This window comes from Oncorhynchus mykiss, unplaced genomic scaffold (genome assembly GCF_013265735.2).
Source record: "Oncorhynchus mykiss isolate Arlee unplaced genomic scaffold, USDA_OmykA_1.1 un_scaffold_173, whole genome shotgun sequence".
NCBI lineage: Eukaryota > Metazoa > Chordata > Actinopteri > Salmoniformes > Salmonidae > Oncorhynchus > Oncorhynchus mykiss.
In genome coordinates this window covers 896,142-915,524 of record NW_023493670.1, presented here as the reverse complement: position 1 = coordinate 915,524, position 19,383 = coordinate 896,142, and the positions used below count along the sequence as shown (strand labels likewise).

General features: G+C 41.9%; 20 non-coding genes across 20 annotated transcripts; all 20 read left to right on the top strand.

Annotated features, from left to right (window-relative positions):
• The first annotated feature begins 274 nt into the window (after window positions 1–274).
• LOC118947651 lies at window positions 275–381 on the top strand. The gene has a single exon (XR_005041853.1). It is a non-coding gene; the product is annotated as a U6 spliceosomal RNA (small nuclear RNA).
• Window positions 382–1,239: 858 nt separating this feature from the next.
• Window positions 1,240–1,346, top strand: LOC118947650. The gene has a single exon (XR_005041852.1). It is a non-coding gene; the product is annotated as a U6 spliceosomal RNA (small nuclear RNA).
• An 858-nt stretch (window positions 1,347–2,204) lies between these two features.
• LOC118947649 lies at window positions 2,205–2,311 on the top strand. Its single transcript, XR_005041851.1, has one exon. It is a non-coding gene; the product is annotated as a U6 spliceosomal RNA (small nuclear RNA).
• An 858-nt stretch (window positions 2,312–3,169) lies between these two features.
• LOC118947648 lies at window positions 3,170–3,276 on the top strand. The gene has a single exon (XR_005041850.1). It is a non-coding gene; the product is annotated as a U6 spliceosomal RNA (small nuclear RNA).
• An 856-nt stretch (window positions 3,277–4,132) lies between these two features.
• Window positions 4,133–4,239, top strand: LOC118947647. The gene has a single exon (XR_005041849.1). It is a non-coding gene; the product is annotated as a U6 spliceosomal RNA (small nuclear RNA).
• Window positions 4,240–5,095: 856 nt separating this feature from the next.
• LOC118947646 lies at window positions 5,096–5,202 on the top strand. The gene has a single exon (XR_005041848.1). It is a non-coding gene; the product is annotated as a U6 spliceosomal RNA (small nuclear RNA).
• Window positions 5,203–6,059: 857 nt separating this feature from the next.
• LOC118947645 lies at window positions 6,060–6,166 on the top strand. The gene has a single exon (XR_005041847.1). It is a non-coding gene; the product is annotated as a U6 spliceosomal RNA (small nuclear RNA).
• Window positions 6,167–7,024: 858 nt separating this feature from the next.
• Window positions 7,025–7,131, top strand: LOC118947644. Its single transcript, XR_005041846.1, has one exon. It is a non-coding gene; the product is annotated as a U6 spliceosomal RNA (small nuclear RNA).
• An 858-nt stretch (window positions 7,132–7,989) lies between these two features.
• On the top strand, window positions 7,990–8,096 carry LOC118947643. The gene has a single exon (XR_005041845.1). It is a non-coding gene; the product is annotated as a U6 spliceosomal RNA (small nuclear RNA).
• An 858-nt stretch (window positions 8,097–8,954) lies between these two features.
• Window positions 8,955–9,061, top strand: LOC118947642. The gene has a single exon (XR_005041844.1). It is a non-coding gene; the product is annotated as a U6 spliceosomal RNA (small nuclear RNA).
• Window positions 9,062–9,919: 858 nt separating this feature from the next.
• On the top strand, window positions 9,920–10,026 carry LOC118947640. The gene has a single exon (XR_005041842.1). It is a non-coding gene; the product is annotated as a U6 spliceosomal RNA (small nuclear RNA).
• Window positions 10,027–10,883: 857 nt separating this feature from the next.
• Window positions 10,884–10,990, top strand: LOC118947639. The gene has a single exon (XR_005041841.1). It is a non-coding gene; the product is annotated as a U6 spliceosomal RNA (small nuclear RNA).
• An 858-nt stretch (window positions 10,991–11,848) lies between these two features.
• On the top strand, window positions 11,849–11,955 carry LOC118947661. The gene has a single exon (XR_005041863.1). It is a non-coding gene; the product is annotated as a U6 spliceosomal RNA (small nuclear RNA).
• Window positions 11,956–12,813: 858 nt separating this feature from the next.
• LOC118947638 lies at window positions 12,814–12,920 on the top strand. Its single transcript, XR_005041840.1, has one exon. It is a non-coding gene; the product is annotated as a U6 spliceosomal RNA (small nuclear RNA).
• An 858-nt stretch (window positions 12,921–13,778) lies between these two features.
• On the top strand, window positions 13,779–13,885 carry LOC118947637. The gene has a single exon (XR_005041839.1). It is a non-coding gene; the product is annotated as a U6 spliceosomal RNA (small nuclear RNA).
• An 858-nt stretch (window positions 13,886–14,743) lies between these two features.
• LOC118947636 lies at window positions 14,744–14,850 on the top strand. Its single transcript, XR_005041838.1, has one exon. It is a non-coding gene; the product is annotated as a U6 spliceosomal RNA (small nuclear RNA).
• Window positions 14,851–15,708: 858 nt separating this feature from the next.
• On the top strand, window positions 15,709–15,815 carry LOC118947635. Its single transcript, XR_005041837.1, has one exon. It is a non-coding gene; the product is annotated as a U6 spliceosomal RNA (small nuclear RNA).
• An 858-nt stretch (window positions 15,816–16,673) lies between these two features.
• LOC118947634 lies at window positions 16,674–16,780 on the top strand. The gene has a single exon (XR_005041836.1). It is a non-coding gene; the product is annotated as a U6 spliceosomal RNA (small nuclear RNA).
• An 858-nt stretch (window positions 16,781–17,638) lies between these two features.
• On the top strand, window positions 17,639–17,745 carry LOC118947633. Its single transcript, XR_005041835.1, has one exon. It is a non-coding gene; the product is annotated as a U6 spliceosomal RNA (small nuclear RNA).
• An 858-nt stretch (window positions 17,746–18,603) lies between these two features.
• Window positions 18,604–18,710, top strand: LOC118947632. Its single transcript, XR_005041834.1, has one exon. It is a non-coding gene; the product is annotated as a U6 spliceosomal RNA (small nuclear RNA).
• Window positions 18,711–19,383: the final 673 nt, after the last annotated feature.

Here is a 19,383-nt window from a genome sequence, read left to right as displayed (position 1 = left end):
AACTAAAAGCAGCAGGTGAGGGAGGGGTTACAGACCAAGAGTCCTGAATCATAAAAGGCTTTGTTTTTAAACTACATTTTAGTCTAAGATCAATCTTGAAAAAAATCTAAAGTCAATTCTATTTCAAGTTCTACATCTCCAAATAAAGTTTAAACATCACAGCAATATTCTAGGGGTGGTTTTTGAGGGTCTGAACTCTGTTTGACCCCAACCCTGACCAGAACCTTCAGAGAGGTTGTGATCTATATATGAGGGCCTCTCATAGCTTTGTATTGTGCTCGCTTTGGCAGCACATATACTAAAATTGGATCGATACAGAGAAGATTAGCATGGCCCCTGCGAAAGGATGACACGCAAATCCGTGAAGCGCTCCTTATTTTCCTCACACGTCGAGACACAGAGAAATTGGAACCAAACAGAGAAGATTGGGCGGTAGTGACCCGGGGAGAATAAATTGTCCATTCCCCTCAGTCTAGTCTAAGGAGGAGGGGAAATGCTGGATGAGAGAAGCTCAGTCTACAGTAGAATGACAGGAACATTTGTGAAGACTTCCTTAATTTTGAAATGGGGAGTGAGACAAGGTTGCAGCCTGAGACCAACTTTATTCAACATGTAGACAAATAATTGGCGAGTTAGGCACGGTTGCAGTCTGAGTTCAACTTTATTCAAAGTTTAAAAATGAATTGGGGAGTGAGACAAGGTTGCACTCTGAGTCCAACTTTATTCAATATCTACAAATGAATTGGAGAGAGACTTGTGTTCAATTTTAGTCCAGTTGTATTAAACATAACAAACTTGAATGTCACAACATTTTAAACAGACATCAAAGTCAGACTCAGACTCAAACTCTCTCCCTCTACTAATTGGGGAGTTAGTTATAAGTATCCTTGGCCAGGCCATGTTGCAGAAAACGGGGGAAGGGTGGGAAGTGGTCGGGGCAGGGGAACAAAGACTTGGGGAGGAGCAACTAAAAGCAGCAGGTGAGGGAGGGGTTACAGACCAAGAGTCCTGAATCATAAAAGGCTTTGTTTTTAAACTACATTTTAGTCTAAGATCAATCTTGAAAAAAATCTAAAGTCAATTCTATTTCAAGTTCTACATCTCCAAATAAAGTTTAAACATCACAGCAATATTCTAGGGGTGGTTTTTGAGGGTCTGAACTCTGTTTGACCCCAACCCTGACCAGAACCTTCAGAGAGGTTGTGATCTATATATGAGGGCCTCTCATAGCTTTGTATTGTGCTCGCTTTGGCAGCACATATACTAAAATTGGATCGATACAGAGAAGATTAGCATGGCCCCTGCGAAAGGATGACACGCAAATCCGTGAAGCGCTCCTTATTTTCCTCACACGTCGAGACACAGAGAAATTGGAACCAAACAGAGAAGATTGGGCGGTAGTGACCCGGGGAGAATAAATTGTCCATTCCCCTCAGTCTAGTCTAAGGAGGAGGGGAAATGCTGGATGAGAGAAGCTCAGTCTACAGTAGAATGACAGGAACATTTGTGAAGACTTCCTTAATTTTGAAATGGGGAGTGAGACAAGGTTGCAGCCTGAGACCAACTTTATTCAACATGTAGACAAATAATTGGCGAGTTAGGCACGGTTGCAGTCTGAGTTCAACTTTATTCAAAGTTTAAAAATGAATTGGGGAGTGAGACAAGGTTGCACTCTGAGTCCAACTTTATTCAATATCTACAAATGAATTGGAGAGAGACTTGTGTTCAATTTTAGTCCAGTTGTATTAAACATAACAAACTTGAATGTCACAACATTTTAAACAGACATCAAAGTCAGACTCAGACTCAAACTCTCTCCCTCTACCAATTGGGGAGTTAGTTATAAGTATCCTTGGCCAGGCCATGTTGCAGAAAACGGGGGAAGGGTGGGAAGTGGTCGGGGCAGGGGAACAAAGACTTGGGGAGGAGCAACTAAAAGCAGCAGGTGAGGGAGGGGTTACAGACCAAGAGTCCTGAATCATAAAAGGCTTTGTTTTTAAACTACATTTTAGTCTAAGATCAATCTTGAAAAAAATCTAAAGTCAATTCTATTTCAAGTTCTACATCTCCAAATAAAGTTTAAACATCACAGCAATATTCTAGGGGTGGTTTTTGAGGGTCTGAACTCTGTTTGACCCCAACCCTGACCAGAACCTTCAGAGAGGTTGTGATCTATATATGAGGGCCTCTCATAGCTTTGTATTGTGCTCGCTTTGGCAGCACATATACTAAAATTGGATCGATACAGAGAAGATTAGCATGGCCCCTGCGAAAGGATGACACGCAAATCCGTGAAGCGCTCCTTATTTTCCTCACACGTCGAGACACAGAGAAATTGGAACCAAACAGAGAAGATTGGGCGGTAGTGACCCGGGGAGAATAAATTGTCCATTCCCCTCAGTCTAGTCTAAGGAGGAGGGGAAATGCTGGATGAGAGAAGCTCAGTCTACAGTAGAATGACAGGAACATTTGTGAAGACTTCCTTAATTTTGAAATGGGGAGTGAGACAAGGTTGCAGCCTGAGACCAACTTTATTCAACATGTAGACAAATAATTGGCGAGTTAGGCACGGTTGCAGTCTGAGTTCAACTTTATTCAAAGTTTAAAAATGAATTGGGGAGTGAGACAAGGTTGCACTCTGAGTCCAACTTTATTCAATATCTACAAATGAATTGGAGAGAGACTTGTGTTCAATTTTAGTCCAGTTGTATTAAACATAACAAACTTGAATGTCACAACATTTTAAACAGACATCAAAGTCAGACTCAGACTCAAACTCTCTCCCTCTACTAATTGGGGAGTTAGTTATAAGTATCCTTGGCCAGGCCATGTTTCAGAAAACGGGGGAAGGGTGGGAAGTGGTCGGGGCAGGGGAACAAAGACTTGGGGAGGAGCAACTAAAAGCAGCAGGTGAGGGAGGGGTTACAGACCAAGAGTCCTGAATCATAAAAGGCTTTGTTTTTAAACTACATTTTAGTCTAAGATCAATCTTGAAAAAAATCTAAAGTCAATTCTATTTCAAGTTCTACATCTCCAAATAAAGTTTAAACATCACAGCAATATTCTAGGGGTGGTTTTTGAGGGTCTGAACTCTGTTTGACCCCAACCATGACCAGAACCTTCAGAGAGGTTGTGATCTATATATGAGGGCCTCTCATAGCTTTGTATTGTGCTCGCTTTGGCAGCACATATACTAAAATTGGATCGATACAGAGAAGATTAGCATGGCCCCTGCGAAAGGATGACACGCAAATCCGTGAAGCGCTCCTTATTTTCCTCACACGTCGAGACACAGAGAAATTGGAACCAAACAGAGAAGATTGGCGGTAGTGACCCGGGGAGAATAAATTGTCCATTCCCCTCAGTCTAGTCTAAGGAGGAGGGGAAATGCTGGATGAGAGAAGCTCAGTCTACAGTAGAATGACAGGAACATTTGTGAAGACTTCCTTAATTTTGAAATGGGGAGTGAGACAAGGTTGCAGCCTGAGACCAACTTTATTCAACATGTAGACAAATAATTGGCGAGTTAGGCACGGTTGCAGTCTGAGTTCAACTTTATTCAAAGTTTAAAAATGAATTGGGGAGTGAGACAAGGTTGCACTCTGAGTCCAACTTTATTCAATATCTACAAATGAATTGGAGAGAGACTTGTGTTCAATTTTAGTCCAGTTGTATTAAACATAACAAACTTGAATGTCACAACATTTTAAACAGACATCAAAGTCAGACTCAGACTCAAACTCTCTCCCTCTACTAATTGGGGAGTTAGTTATAAGTATCCTTGGCCAGGCCATGTTGCAGAAAACGGGGGAAGGGTGGGAAGTGGTCGGGGCAGGGGAACAAAGACTTGGGGAGGAGCAACTAAAAGCAGCAGGTGAGGGAGGGGTTACAGACCAAGAGTCCTGAATCATAAAAGGCTTTGTTTTTAAACTACATTTTAGTCTAAGATCAATCTTGAAAAAAATCTAAAGTCAATTCTATTTCAAGTTCTACATCTCCAAATAAAGTTTAAACATCACAGCAATATTCTAGGGGTGGTTTTGAGGGTCTGAACTCTGTTTGACCCCAACCCTGACCAGAACCTTCAGAGAGGTTGTGATCTATATATGAGGGCCTCTCATAGCTTTGTATTGTGCTCGCTTTGGCAGCACATATACTAAAATTGGATCGATACAGAGAAGATTAGCATGGCCCCTGCGAAAGGATGACACGCAAATCCGTGAAGCGCTCCTTATTTTCCTCACACGTCGAGACAGAGAAATTGGAACCAAACAGAGAAGATTGGGCGGTAGTGACCCGGGGAGAATAAATTGTCCATTCCCCTCAGTCTAGTCTAAGGAGGAGGGGAAATGCTGGATGAGAGAAGCTCAGTCTACAGTAGAATGACAGGAACATTTGTGAAGACTTCCTTAATTTTGAAATGGGGAGTGAGACAAGGTTGCAGCCTGAGACCAACTTTATTCAACATGTAGACAAATAATTGGCGAGTTAGGCACGGTTGCAGTCTGAGTTCAACTTTATTCAAAGTTTAAAAATGAATTGGGGAGTGAGACAAGGTTGCACTCTGAGTCCAACTTTATTCAATATCTACAAATGAATTGGAGAGAGACTTGTGTTCAATTTTAGTCCAGTTGTATTAAACATAACAAACTTGAATGTCACAACATTTTAAACAGACATCAAAGTCAGACTCAGACTCAAACTCTCTCCCTCTACTAATTGGGGAGTTAGTTATAAGTATCCTTGGCCAGGCCATGTTGCAGAAAACGGGGGAAGGGTGGGAAGTGGTCGGGGCAGGGGAACAAAGACTTGGGGAGGAGCAACTAAAAGCAGCAGGTGAGGGAGGGGTTACAGACCAAGAGTCCTGAATCATAAAAGGCTTTGTTTTTAAACTACATTTTAGTCTAAGATCAATCTTGAAAAAAATCTAAAGTCAATTCTATTTCAAGTTCTACATCTCCAAATAAAGTTTAAACATCACAGCAATATTCTAGGGGTGGTTTTTGAGGGTCTGAACTCTGTTTGACCCCAACCCTGACCAGAACCTTCAGAGAGGTTGTGATCTATATATGAGGGCCTCTCATAGCTTTGTATTGTGCTCGCTTTGGCAGCACATATACTAAAATTGGATCGATACAGAGAAGATTAGCATGGCCCCTGCGAAAGGATGACACGCAAATCCGTGAAGCGCTCCTTATTTTCCTCACACGTCGAGACACAGAGAATTGGAACCAAACAGAGAAGATTGGGCGGTAGTGACCCGGGGAGAATAAATTGTCCATTCCCCTCAGTCTAGTCTAAGGAGGAGGGGAAATGCTGGATGAGAGAAGCTCAGTCTACAGTAGAATGACAGGAACATTTGTGAAGACTTCCTTAATTTTGAAATGGGGAGTGAGACAAGGTTGCAGCCTGAGACCAACTTTATTCAACATGTAGACAAATAATTGGCGAGTTAGGCACGGTTGCAGTCTGAGTTCAACTTTATTCAAAGTTTAAAAATGAATTGGGGAGTGAGACAAGGTTGCACTCTGAGTCCAACTTTATTCAATATCTACAAATGAATTGGAGAGAGACTTGTGTTCAATTTTAGTCCAGTTGTATTAAACATAACAAACTTGAATGTCACAACATTTTAAACAGACATCAAAGTCAGACTCAGACTCAAACTCTCTCCCTCTACTAATTGGGGAGTTAGTTATAAGTATCCTTGGCCAGGCCATGTTGCAGAAAACGGGGGAAGGGTGGGAAGTGGTCGGGGCAGGGGAACAAAGACTTGGGGAGGAGCAACTAAAAGCAGCAGGTGAGGGAGGGGTTACAGACCAAGAGTCCTGAATCATAAAAGGCTTTGTTTTTAAACTACATTTTAGTCTAAGATCAATCTTGAAAAAAATCTAAAGTCAATTCTATTTCAAGTTCTACATCTCCAAATAAAGTTTAAACATCACAGCAATATTCTAGGGGTGGTTTTTGAGGGTCTGAACTCTGTTTGACCCCAACCCTGACCAGAACCTTCAGAGAGGTTGTGATCTATATATGAGGGCCTCTCATAGCTTTGTATTGTGCTCGCTTTGGCAGCACATATACTAAAATTGGATCGATACAGAGAAGATTAGCATGGCCCCTGCGAAAGGATGACACGCAAATCCGTGAAGCGCTCCTTATTTTCCTCACACGTCGAGACACAGAGAAATTGGAACCAAACAGAGAAGATTGGGCGGTAGTGACCCGGGGAGAATAAATTGTCCATTCCCCTCAGTCTAGTCTAAGGAGGAGGGGAAATGCTGGATGAGAGAAGCTCAGTCTACAGTAGAATGACAGGAACATTTGTGAAGACTTCCTTAATTTTGAAATGGGGAGTGAGACAAGGTTGCAGCCTGAGACCAACTTTATTCAACATGTAGACAAATAATTGGCGAGTTAGGCACGGTTGCAGTCTGAGTTCAACTTTATTCAAAGTTTAAAAATGAATTGGGGAGTGAGACAAGGTTGCACTCTGAGTCCAACTTTATTCAATATCTACAAATGAATTGGAGAGAGACTTGTGTTCAATTTTAGTCCAGTTGTATTAAACATAACAAACTTGAATGTCACAACATTTTAAACAGACATCAAAGTCAGACTCAGACTCAAACTCTCTCCCTCTACTAATTGGGGAGTTAGTTATAAGTATCCTTGGCCAGGCCATGTTGCAGAAAACGGGGGAAGGGTGGGAAGTGGTCGGGGCAGGGGAACAAAGACTTGGGGAGGAGCAACTAAAAGCAGCAGGTGAGGGAGGGGTTACAGACCAAGAGTCCTGAATCATAAAAGGCTTTGTTTTTAAACTACATTTTAGTCTAAGATCAATCTTGAAAAAAATCTAAAGTCAATTCTATTTCAAGTTCTACATCTCCAAATAAAGTTTAAACATCACAGCAATATTCTAGGGGTGGTTTTTGAGGGTCTGAACTCTGTTTGACCCCAACCCTGACCAGAACCTTCAGAGAGGTTGTGATCTATATATGAGGGCCTCTCATAGCTTTGTATTGTGCTCGCTTTGGCAGCACATATACTAAAATTGGATCGATACAGAGAAGATTAGCATGGCCCCTGCGAAAGGATGACACGCAAATCCGTGAAGCGCTCCTTATTTTCCTCACACGTCGAGACACAGAGAAATTGGAACCAAACAGAGAAGATTGGGCGGTAGTGACCCGGGGAGAATAAATTGTCCATTCCCCTCAGTCTAGTCTAAGGAGGAGGGGAAATGCTGGATGAGAGAAGCTCAGTCTACAGTAGAATGACAGGAACATTTGTGAAGACTTCCTTAATTTTGAAATGGGGAGTGAGACAAGGTTGCAGCCTGAGACCAACTTTATTCAACATGTAGACAAATAATTGGCGAGTTAGGCACGGTTGCAGTCTGAGTTCAACTTTATTCAAAGTTTAAAAATGAATTGGGGAGTGAGACAAGGTTGCACTCTGAGTCCAACTTTATTCAATATCTACAAATGAATTGGAGAGAGACTTGTGTTCAATTTTAGTCCAGTTGTATTAAACATAACAAACTTGAATGTCACAACATTTTAAACAGACATCAAAGTCAGACTCAGACTCAAACTCTCTCCCTCTACTAATTGGGGAGTTAGTTATAAGTATCCTTGGCCAGGCCATGTTGCAGAAAACGGGGGAAGGGTGGGAAGTGGTCGGGGCAGGGGAACAAAGACTTGGGGAGGAGCAACTAAAAGCAGCAGGTGAGGGAGGGGTTACAGACCAAGAGTCCTGAATCATAAAAGGCTTTGTTTTTAAACTACATTTTAGTCTAAGATCAATCTTGAAAAAAATCTAAAGTCAATTCTATTTCAAGTTCTACATCTCCAAATAAAGTTTAAACATCACAGCAATATTCTAGGGGTGGTTTTTGAGGGTCTGAACTCTGTTTGACCCCAACCCTGACCAGAACCTTCAGAGAGGTTGTGATCTATATATGAGGGCCTCTCATAGCTTTGTATTGTGCTCGCTTTGGCAGCACATATACTAAAATTGGATCGATACAGAGAAGATTAGCATGGCCCCTGCGAAAGGATGACACGCAAATCCGTGAAGCGCTCCTTATTTTCCTCACACGTCGAGACACAGAGAAATTGGAACCAAACAGAGAAGATTGGGCGGTAGTGACCCGGGGAGAATAAATTGTCCATTCCCCTCAGTCTAGTCTAAGGAGGAGGGGAAATGCTGGATGAGAGAAGCTCAGTCTACAGTAGAATGACAGGAACATTTGTGAAGACTTCCTTAATTTTGAAATGGGGAGTGAGACAAGGTTGCAGCCTGAGACCAACTTTATTCAACATGTAGACAAATAATTGGCGAGTTAGGCACGGTTGCAGTCTGAGTTCAACTTTATTCAAAGTTTAAAAATGAATTGGGGAGTGAGACAAGGTTGCACTCTGAGTCCAACTTTATTCAATATCTACAAATGAATTGGAGAGAGACTTGTGTTCAATTTTAGTCCAGTTGTATTAAACATAACAAACTTGAATGTCACAACATTTTAAACAGACATCAAAGTCAGACTCAGACTCAAACTCTCTCCCTCTACTAATTGGGGAGTTAGTTATAAGTATCCTTGGCCAGGCCATGTTGCAGAAAACGGGGGAAGGGTGGGAAGTGGTCGGGGCAGGGGAACAAAGACTTGGGGAGGAGCAACTAAAAGCAGCAGGTGAGGGAGGGGTTACAGACCAAGAGTCCTGAATCATAAAAGGCTTTGTTTTTAAACTACATTTTAGTCTAAGATCAATCTTGAAAAAAATCTAAAGTCAATTCTATTTCAAGTTCTACATCTCCAAATAAAGTTTAAACATCACAGCAATATTCTAGGGGTGGTTTTTGAGGGTCTGAACTCTGTTTGACCCCAACCCTGACCAGAACCTTCAGAGAGGTTGTGATCTATATATGAGGGCCTCTCATAGCTTTGTATTGTGCTCGCTTTGGCAGCACATATACTAAAATTGGATCGATACAGAGAAGATTAGCATGGCCCCTGCGAAAGGATGACACGCAAATCCGTGAAGCGCTCCTTATTTTCCTCACACGTCGAGACACAGAGAAATTGGAACCAAACAGAGAAGATTGGGCGGTAGTGACCCGGGGAGAATAAATTGTCCATTCCCCTCAGTCTAGTCTAAGGAGGAGGGGAAATGCTGGATGAGAGAAGCTCAGTCTACAGTAGAATGACAGGAACATTTGTGAAGACTTCCTTAATTTTGAAATGGGGAGTGAGACAAGGTTGCAGCCTGAGACCAACTTTATTCAACATGTAGACAAATAATTGGCGAGTTAGGCACGGTTGCAGTCTGAGTTCAACTTTATTCAAAGTTTAAAAATGAATTGGGGAGTGAGACAAGGTTGCACTCTGAGTCCAACTTTATTCAATATCTACAAATGAATTGGAGAGAGACTTGTGTTCAATTTTAGTCCAGTTGTATTAAACATAACAAACTTGAATGTCACAACATTTTAAACAGACATCAAAGTCAGACTCAGACTCAAACTCTCTCCCTCTACTAATTGGGGAGTTAGTTATAAGTATCCTTGGCCAGGCCATGTTGCAGAAAACGGGGGAAGGGTGGGAAGTGGTCGGGGCAGGGGAACAAAGACTTGGGGAGGAGCAACTAAAAGCAGCAGGTGAGGGAGGGGTTACAGACCAAGAGTCCTGAATCATAAAAGGCTTTGTTTTTAAACTACATTTTAGTCTAAGATCAATCTTGAAAAAAATCTAAAGTCAATTCTATTTCAAGTTCTACATCTCCAAATAAAGTTTAAACATCACAGCAATATTCTAGGGGTGGTTTTTGAGGGTCTGAACTCTGTTTGACCCCAACCCTGACCAGAACCTTCAGAGAGGTTGTGATCTATATATGAGGGCCTCTCATAGCTTTGTATTGTGCTCGCTTTGGCAGCACATATACTAAAATTGGATCGATACAGAGAAGATTAGCATGGCCCCTGCGAAAGGATGACACGCAAATCCGTGAAGCGCTCCTTATTTTCCTCACACGTCGAGACACAGAGAAATTGGAACCAAACAGAGAAGATTGGGCGGTAGTGACCCGGGAGAATAAATTGTCCATTCCCCTCAGTCTAGTCTAAGGAGGAGGGGAAATGCTGGATGAGAGAAGCTCAGTCTACAGTAGAATGACAGGAACATTTGTGAAGACTTCCTTAATTTTGAAATGGGGAGTGAGACAAGGTTGCAGCCTGAGACCAACTTTATTCAACATGTAGACAAATAATTGGCGAGTTAGGCACGGTTGCAGTCTGAGTTCAACTTTATTCAAAGTTTAAAAATGAATTGGGGAGTGAGACAAGGTTGCACTCTGAGTCCAACTTTATTCAATATCTACAAATGAATTGGAGAGAGACTTGTGTTCAATTTTAGTCCAGTTGTATTAAACATAACAAACTTGAATGTCACAACATTTTAAACAGACATCAAAGTCAGACTCAGACTCAAACTCTCTCCCTCTACTAATTGGGGAGTTAGTTATAAGTATCCTTGGCCAGGCCATGTTGCAGAAAACGGGGGAAGGGTGGGAAGTGGTCGGGGCAGGGGAACAAAGACTTGGGGAGGAGCAACTAAAAGCAGCAGGTGAGGGAGGGGTTACAGACCAAGAGTCCTGAATCATAAAAGGCTTTGTTTTTAAACTACATTTTAGTCTAAGATCAATCTTGAAAAAAATCTAAAGTCAATTCTATTTCAAGTTCTACATCTCCAAATAAAGTTTAAACATCACAGCAATATTCTAGGGGTGGTTTTTGAGGGTCTGAACTCTGTTTGACCCCAACCCTGACCAGAACCTTCAGAGAGGTTGTGATCTATATATGAGGGCCTCTCATAGCTTTGTATTGTGCTCGCTTTGGCAGCACATATACTAAAATTGGATCGATACAGAGAAGATTAGCATGGCCCCTGCGAAAGGATGACACGCAAATCCGTGAAGCGCTCCTTATTTTCCTCACACGTCGAGACACAGAGAAATTGGAACCAAACAGAGAAGATTGGGCGGTAGTGACCCGGGGAGAATAAATTGTCCATTCCCCTCAGTCTAGTCTAAGGAGGAGGGGAAATGCTGGATGAGAGAAGCTCAGTCTACAGTAGAATGACAGGAACATTTGTGAAGACTTCCTTAATTTTGAAATGGGGAGTGAGACAAGGTTGCAGCCTGAGACCAACTTTATTCAACATGTAGACAAATAATTGGCGAGTTAGGCACGGTTGCAGTCTGAGTTCAACTTTATTCAAAGTTTAAAAATGAATTGGGGAGTGAGACAAGGTTGCACTCTGAGTCCAACTTTATTCAATATCTACAAATGAATTGGAGAGAGACTTGTGTTCAATTTTAGTCCAGTTGTATTAAACATAACAAACTTGAATGTCACAACATTTTAAACAGACATCAAAGTCAGACTCAGACTCAAACTCTCTCCCTCTACTAATTGGGGAGTTAGTTATAAGTATCCTTGGCCAGGCCATGTTGCAGAAAACGGGGGAAGGGTGGGAAGTGGTCAGGGCAGGGGAACAAAGACTTGGGGAGGAGCAACTAAAAGCAGCAGGTGAGGGAGGGGTTACAGACCAAGAGTCCTGAATCATAAAAGGCTTTGTTTTTAAACTACATTTTAGTCTAAGATCAATCTTGAAAAAAATCTAAAGTCAATTCTATTTCAAGTTCTACATCTCCAAATAAAGTTTAAACATCACAGCAATATTCTAGGGGTGGTTTTTGAGGGTCTGAACTCTGTTTGACCCCAACCCTGACCAGAACCTTCAGAGAGGTTGTGATCTATATATGAGGGCCTCTCATAGCTTTGTATTGTGCTCGCTTTGGCAGCACATATACTAAAATTGGATCGATACAGAGAAGATTAGCATGGCCCCTGCGAAAGGATGACACGCAAATCTGTGAAGCGCTCCTTATTTTCCTCACACGTCGAGACACAGAGAAATTGGAACCAAACAGAGAAGATTGGGCGGTAGTGACCCGGGGAGAATAAATTGTCCATTCCCCTCAGTCTAGTCTAAGGAGGAGGGGAAATGCTGGATGAGAGAAGCTCAGTCTACAGTAGAATGACAGGAACATTTGTGAAGACTTCCTTAATTTTGAAATGGGGAGTGAGACAAGGTTGCAGCCTGAGACCAACTTTATTCAACATGTAGACAAATAATTGGCGAGTTAGGCACGGTTGCAGTCTGAGTTCAACTTTATTCAAAGTTTAAAAATGAATTGGGGAGTGAGACAAGGTTGCACTCTGAGTCCAACTTTATTCAATATCTACAAATGAATTGGAGAGAGACTTGTGTTCAATTTTAGTCCAGTTGTATTAAACATAACAAACTTGAATGTCACAACATTTTAAACAGACATCAAAGTCAGACTCAGACTCAAACTCTCTCCCTCTACTAATTGGGGAGTTAGTTATAAGTATCCTTGGCCAGGCCATGTTGCAGAAAACGGGGGAAGGGTGGGAAGTGGTCGGGGCAGGGGAACAAAGACTTGGGGAGGAGCAACTAAAAGCAGCAGGTGAGGGAGGGGTTACAGACCAAGAGTCCTGAATCATAAAAGGCTTTGTTTTTAAACTACATTTTAGTCTAAGATCAATCTTGAAAAAAATCTAAAGTCAATTCTATTTCAAGTTCTACATCTCCAAATAAAGTTTAAACATCACAGCAATATTCTAGGGGTGGTTTTTGAGGGTCTGAACTCTGTTTGACCCCAACCCTGACCAGAACCTTCAGAGAGGTTGTGATCTATATATGAGGGCCTCTCATAGCTTTGTATTGTGCTCGCTTTGGCAGCACATATACTAAAATTGGATCGATACAGAGAAGATTAGCATGGCCCCTGCGAAAGGATGACACGCAAATCCGTGAAGCGCTCCTTATTTTCCTCACACGTCGAGACACAGAGAAATTGGAACCAAACAGAGAAGATTGGGCGGTAGTGACCCGGGGAGAATAAATTGTCCATTCCCCTCAGTCTAGTCTAAGGAGGAGGGGAAATGCTGGATGAGAGAAGCTCAGTCTACAGTAGAATGACAGGAACATTTGTGAAGACTTCCTTAATTTTGAAATGGGGAGTGAGACAAGGTTGCAGCCTGAGACCAACTTTATTCAACATGTAGACAAATAATTGGCGAGTTAGGCACGGTTGCAGTCTGAGTTCAACTTTATTCAAAGTTTAAAAATGAATTGGGGAGTGAGACAAGGTTGCACTCTGAGTCCAACTTTATTCAATATCTACAAATGAATTGGAGAGAGACTTGTGTTCAATTTTAGTCCAGTTGTATTAAACATAACAAACTTGAATGTCACAACATTTTAAACAGACATCAAAGTCAGACTCAGACTCAAACTCTCTCCCTCTACTAATTGGGGAGTTAGTTATAAGTATCCTTGGCCAGGCCATGTTGCAGAAAACGGGGGAAGGGTGGGAAGTGGTCGGGGCAGGGGAACAAAGACTTGGGGAGGAGCAACTAAAAGCAGCAGGTGAGGGAGGGGTTACAGACCAAGAGTCCTGAATCATAAAAGGCTTTGTTTTTAAACTACATTTTAGTCTAAGATCAATCTTGAAAAAAATCTAAAGTCAATTCTATTTCAAGTTCTACATCTCCAAATAAAGTTTAAACATCACAGCAATATTCTAGGGGTGGTTTTTGAGGGTCTGAACTCTGTTTGACCCCAACCCTGACCAGAACCTTCAGAGAGGTTGTGATCTATATATGAGGGCCTCTCATAGCTTTGTATTGTGCTCGCTTTGGCAGCACATATACTAAAATTGGATCGATACAGAGAAGATTAGCATGGCCCCTGCGAAAGGATGACACGCAAATCCGTGAAGCGCTCCTTATTTTCCTCACACGTCGAGACACAGAGAAATTGGAACCAAACAGAGAAGATTGGGCGGTAGTGACCCGGGGAGAATAAATTGTCCATTCCCCTCAGTCTAGTCTAAGGAGGAGGGGAAATGCTGGATGAGAGAAGCTCAGTCTACAGTAGAATGACAGGAACATTTGTGAAGACTTCCTTAATTTTGAAATGGGGAGTGAGACAAGGTTGCAGCCTGAGACCAACTTTATTCAACATGTAGACAAATAATTGGCGAGTTAGGCACGGTTGCAGTCTGAGTTCAACTTTATTCAAAGTTTAAAAATGAATTGGGGAGTGAGACAAGGTTGCACTCTGAGTCCAACTTTATTCAATATCTACAAATGAATTGGAGAGAGACTTGTGTTCAATTTTAGTCCAGTTGTATTAAACATAACAAACTTGAATGTCACAACATTTTAAACAGACATCAAAGTCAGACTCAGACTCAAACTCTCTCCCTCTACTAATTGGGGAGTTAGTTATAAGTATCCTTGGCCAGGCCATGTTGCAGAAAACGGGGGAAGGGTGGGAAGTGGTCGGGGCAGGGGAACAAAGACTTGGGGAGGAGCAACTAAAAGCAGCAGGTGAGGGAGGGGTTACAGACCAAGAGTCCTGAATCATAAAAGGCTTTGTTTTTAAACTACATTTTAGTCTAAGATCAATCTTGAAAAAAATCTAAAGTCAATTCTATTTCAAGTTCTACATCTCCAAATAAAGTTTAAACATCACAGCAATATTCTAGGGGTGGTTTTTGAGGGTCTGAACTCTGTTTGACCCCAACCCTGACCAGAACCTTCAGAGAGGTTGTGATCTATATATGAGGGCCTCTCATAGCTTTGTATTGTGCTCGCTTTGGCAGCACATATACTAAAATTGGATCGATACAGAGAAGATTAGCATGGCCCCTGCGAAAGGATGACACGCAAATCCGTGAAGCGCTCCTTATTTTCCTCACACGTCGAGACACAGAGAAATTGGAACCAAACAGAGAAGATTGGGCGGTAGTGACCCGGGGAGAATAAATTGTCCATTCCCCTCAGTCTAGTCTAAGGAGGAGGGGAAATGCTGGATGAGAGAAGCTCAGTCTACAGTAGAATGACAGGAACATTTGTGAAGACTTCCTTAATTTTGAAATGGGGAGTGAGACAAGGTTGCAGCCTGAGACCAACTTTATTCAACATGTAGACAAATAATTGGCGAGTTAGGCACGGTTGCAGTCTGAGTTCAACTTTATTCAAAGTTTAAAAATGAATTGGGGAGTGAGACAAGGTTGCACTCTGAGTCCAACTTTATTCAATATCTACAAATGAATTGGAGAGAGACTTGTGTTCAATTTTAGTCCAGTTGTATTAAACATAACAAACTTGAATGTCACAACATTTTAAACAGACATCAAAGTCAGACTCAGACTCAAACTCTCTCCCTCTACTAATTGGGGAGTTAGTTATAAGTATCCTTGGCCAGGCCATGTTGCAGAAAACGGGGGAAGGGTGGGAAGTGGTCGGGGCAGGGGAACAAAGACTTGGGGAGGAGCAACTAAAAGCAGCAGGTGAGGGAGGGGTTACAGACCAAGAGTCCTGAATCATAAAAGGCTTTGTTTTTAAACTACATTTTAGTCTAAGATCAATCTTGAAAAAAATCTAAAGTCAATTCTATTTCAAGTTCTACATCTCCAAATAAAGTTTAAACATCACAGCAATATTCTAGGGGTGGTTTTTGAGGGTCTGAACTCTGTTTGACCCCAACCCTGACCAGAACCTTCAGAGAGGTTGTGATCTATATATGAGGGCCTCTCATAGCTTTGTATTGTGCTCGCTTTGGCAGCACATATACTAAAATTGGATCGATACAGAGAAGATTAGCATGGCCCCTGCGAAAGGATGACACGCAAATCCGTGAAGCGCTCCTTATTTTCCTCACACGTCGAGACACAGAGAAATTGGAACCAAACAGAGAAGATTGGGCGGTAGTGACCCGGGGAGAATAAATTGTCCATTCCCCTCAGTCTAGTCTAAGGAGGAGGGGAAATGCTGGATGAGAGAAGCTCAGTCTACAGTAGAATGACAGGAACATTTGTGAAGACTTCCTTAATTTTGAAATGGGGAGTGAGACAAGGTTGCAGCCTGAGACCAACTTTATTCAACATGTAGACAAATAATTGGCGAGTTAGGCACGGTTGCAGTCTGAGTTCAACTTTATTCAAAGTTTAAAAATGAATTGGGGAGTGAGACAAGGTTGCACTCTGAGTCCAACTTTATTCAATATCTACAAATGAATTGGAGAGAGACTTGTGTTCAATTTTAGTCCAGTTGTATTAAACATAACAAACTTGAATGTCACAACATTTTAAACAGACATCAAAGTCAGACTCAGACTCAAACTCTCTCCCTCTACTAATTGGGGAGTTAGTTATAAGTATCCTTGGCCAGGCCATGTTGCAGAAAACGGGGGAAGGGTGGGAAGTGGTCGGGGCAGGGGAACAAAGACTTGGGGAGGAGCAACTAAAAGCAGCAGGTGAGGGAGGGGTTACAGACCAAGAGTCCTGAATCATAAAAGGCTTTGTTTTTAAACTACATTTTAGTCTAAGATCAATCTTGAAAAAAATCTAAAGTCAATTCTATTTCAAGTTCTACATCTCCAAATAAAGTTTAAACATCACAGCAATATTCTAGGGGTGGTTTTTGAGGGTCTGAACTCTGTTTGACCCCAACCCTGACCAGAACCTTCAGAGAGGTTGTGATCTATATATGAGGGCCTCTCATAGCTTTGTATTGTGCTCGCTTTGGCAGCACATATACTAAAATTGGATCGATACAGAGAAGATTAGCATGGCCCCTGCGAAAGGATGACACGCAAATCCGTGAAGCGCTCCTTATTTTCCTCACACGTCGAGACACAGAGAAATTGGAACCAAACAGAGAAGATTGGGCGGTAGTGACCCGGGGAGAATAAATTGTCCATTCCCCTCAGTCTAGTCTAAGGAGGAGGGGAAATGCTGGATGAGAGAAGCTCAGTCTACAGTAGAATGACAGGAACATTTGTGAAGACTTCCTTAATTTTGAAATGGGGAGTGAGACAAGGTTGCAGCCTGAGACCAACTTTATTCAACATGTAGACAAATAATTGGCGAGTTAGGCACGGTTGCAGTCTGAGTTCAACTTTATTCAAAGTTTAAAAATGAATTGGGGAGTGAGACAAGGTTGCACTCTGAGTCCAACTTTATTCAATATCTACAAATGAATTGGAGAGAGACTTGTGTTCAATTTTAGTCCAGTTGTATTAAACATAACAAACTTGAATGTCACAACATTTTAAACAGACATCAAAGTCAGACTCAGACTCAAACTCTCTCCCTCTACTAATTGGGGAGTTAGTTATAAGTATCCTTGGCCAGGCCATGTTGCAGAAAACGGGGGAAGGGTGGGAAGTGGTCGGGGCAGGGGAACAAAGACTTGGGGAGGAGCAACTAAAAGCAGCAGGTGAGGGAGGGGTTACAGACCAAGAGTCCTGAATCATAAAAGGCTTTGTTTTTAAACTACATTTTAGTCTAAGATCAATCTTGAAAAAAATCTAAAGTCAATTCTATTTCAAGTTCTACATCTCCAAATAAAGTTTAAACATCACAGCAATATTCTAGGGGTGGTTTTTGAGGGTCTGAACTCTGTTTGACCCCAACCATGACCAGAACCTTCAGAGAGGTTGTGATCTATATATGAGGGCCTCTCATAGCTTTGTATTGTGCTCGCTTTGGCAGCACATATACTAAAATTGGATCGATACAGAGAAGATTAGCATGGCCCCTGCGAAAGGATGACACGCAAATCCGTGAAGCGCTCCTTATTTTCCTCACACGTCGAGACACAGAGAAATTGGAACCAAACAGAGAAGATTGGGCGGTAGTGACCCGGGGAGAATAAATTGTCCATTCCCCTCAGTCTAGTCTAAGGAGGAGGGGAAATGCTGGATGAGAGAAGCTCAGTCTACAGTAGAATGACAGGAACATTTGTGAAGACTTCCTTAATTTTGAAATGGGGAGTGAGACAAGGTTGCAGCCTGAGACCAACTTTATTCAACATGTAGACAAATAATTGGCGAGTTAGGCACGGTTGCAGTCTGAGTTCAACTTTATTCAAAGTTTAAAAATGAATTGGGGAGTGAGACAAGGTTGCACTCTGAGTCCAACTTTATTCAATATCTACAAATGAATTGGAGAGAGACTTGTGTTCAATTTTAGTCCAGTTGTATTAAACATAACAAACTTGAATGTCACAACATTTTAAACAGACATCAAAGTCAGACTCAGACTCAAACTCTCTCCCTCTACTAATTGGGGAGTTAGTTATAAGTATCCTTGGCCAGGCCATGTTGCAGAAAACGGGGGAAGGGTGGGAAGTGGTCGGGGCAGGGGAACAAAGACTTGGGGAGGAGCAACTAAAAGCAGCAGGTGAGGGAGGGGTTACAGACCAAGAGTCCTGAATCATAAAAGGCTTTGTTTTTAAACTACATTTTAGTCTAAGATCAATCTTGAAAAAAATCTAAAGTCAATTCTATTTCAAGTTCTACATCTCCAAATAAAGTTTAAACATCACAGCAATATTCTAGGGGTGGTTTTTGAGGGTCTGAACTCTGTTTGACCCCAACCATGACCAGAACCTTCAGAGAGGTTGTGATCTATATATGAGGGCCTCTCATAGCTTTGTATTGTGCTCGCTTTGGCAGCACATATACTAAAATTGGATCGATACAGAGAAGATTAGCATGGCCCCTGCGAAAGGATGACACGCAAATCCGTGAAGCGCTCCTTATTTTCCTCACACGTCGAGACACAGAGAAATTGGAACCAAACAGAGAAGATTGGGCGGTAGTGACCCGGGGAGAATAAATTGTCCATTCCCCTCAGTCTAGTCTAAGGAGGAGGGGAAATGCTGGATGAGAGAAGCTCAGTCTACAGTAGAATGACAGGAACATTTGTGAAGACTTCCTTAATTTTGAAATGGGGAGTGAGACAAGGTTGCAGCCTGAGACCAACTTTATTCAACATGTAGACAAATAATTGGCGAGTTAGGCACGGTTGCAGTCTGAGTTCAACTTTATTCAAAGTTTAAAAATGAATTGGGGAGTGAGACAAGGTTGCACTCTGAGTCCAACTTTATTCAATATCTACAAATGAATTGGAGAGAGACTTGTGTTCAATTTTAGTCCAGTTGTATTAAACATAACAAACTTGAATGTCACAACATTTTAAACAGACATCAAAGTCAGACTCAGACTCAAACTCTCTCCCTCTACTAATTGGGGAGTTAGTTATAAGTATCCTTGGCCAGGCCATGTTGCAGAAAACGGGGGAAGGGTGGGAAGTGGTCGGGGCAGGGGAACAAAGACTTGGGGAGGAGCAACTAAAAGCAGCAGGTGAGGGAGGGGTTACAGACCAAGAGTCCTGAATCATAAAAGGCTTTGTTTTTAAACTACATTTTAGTCTAAGA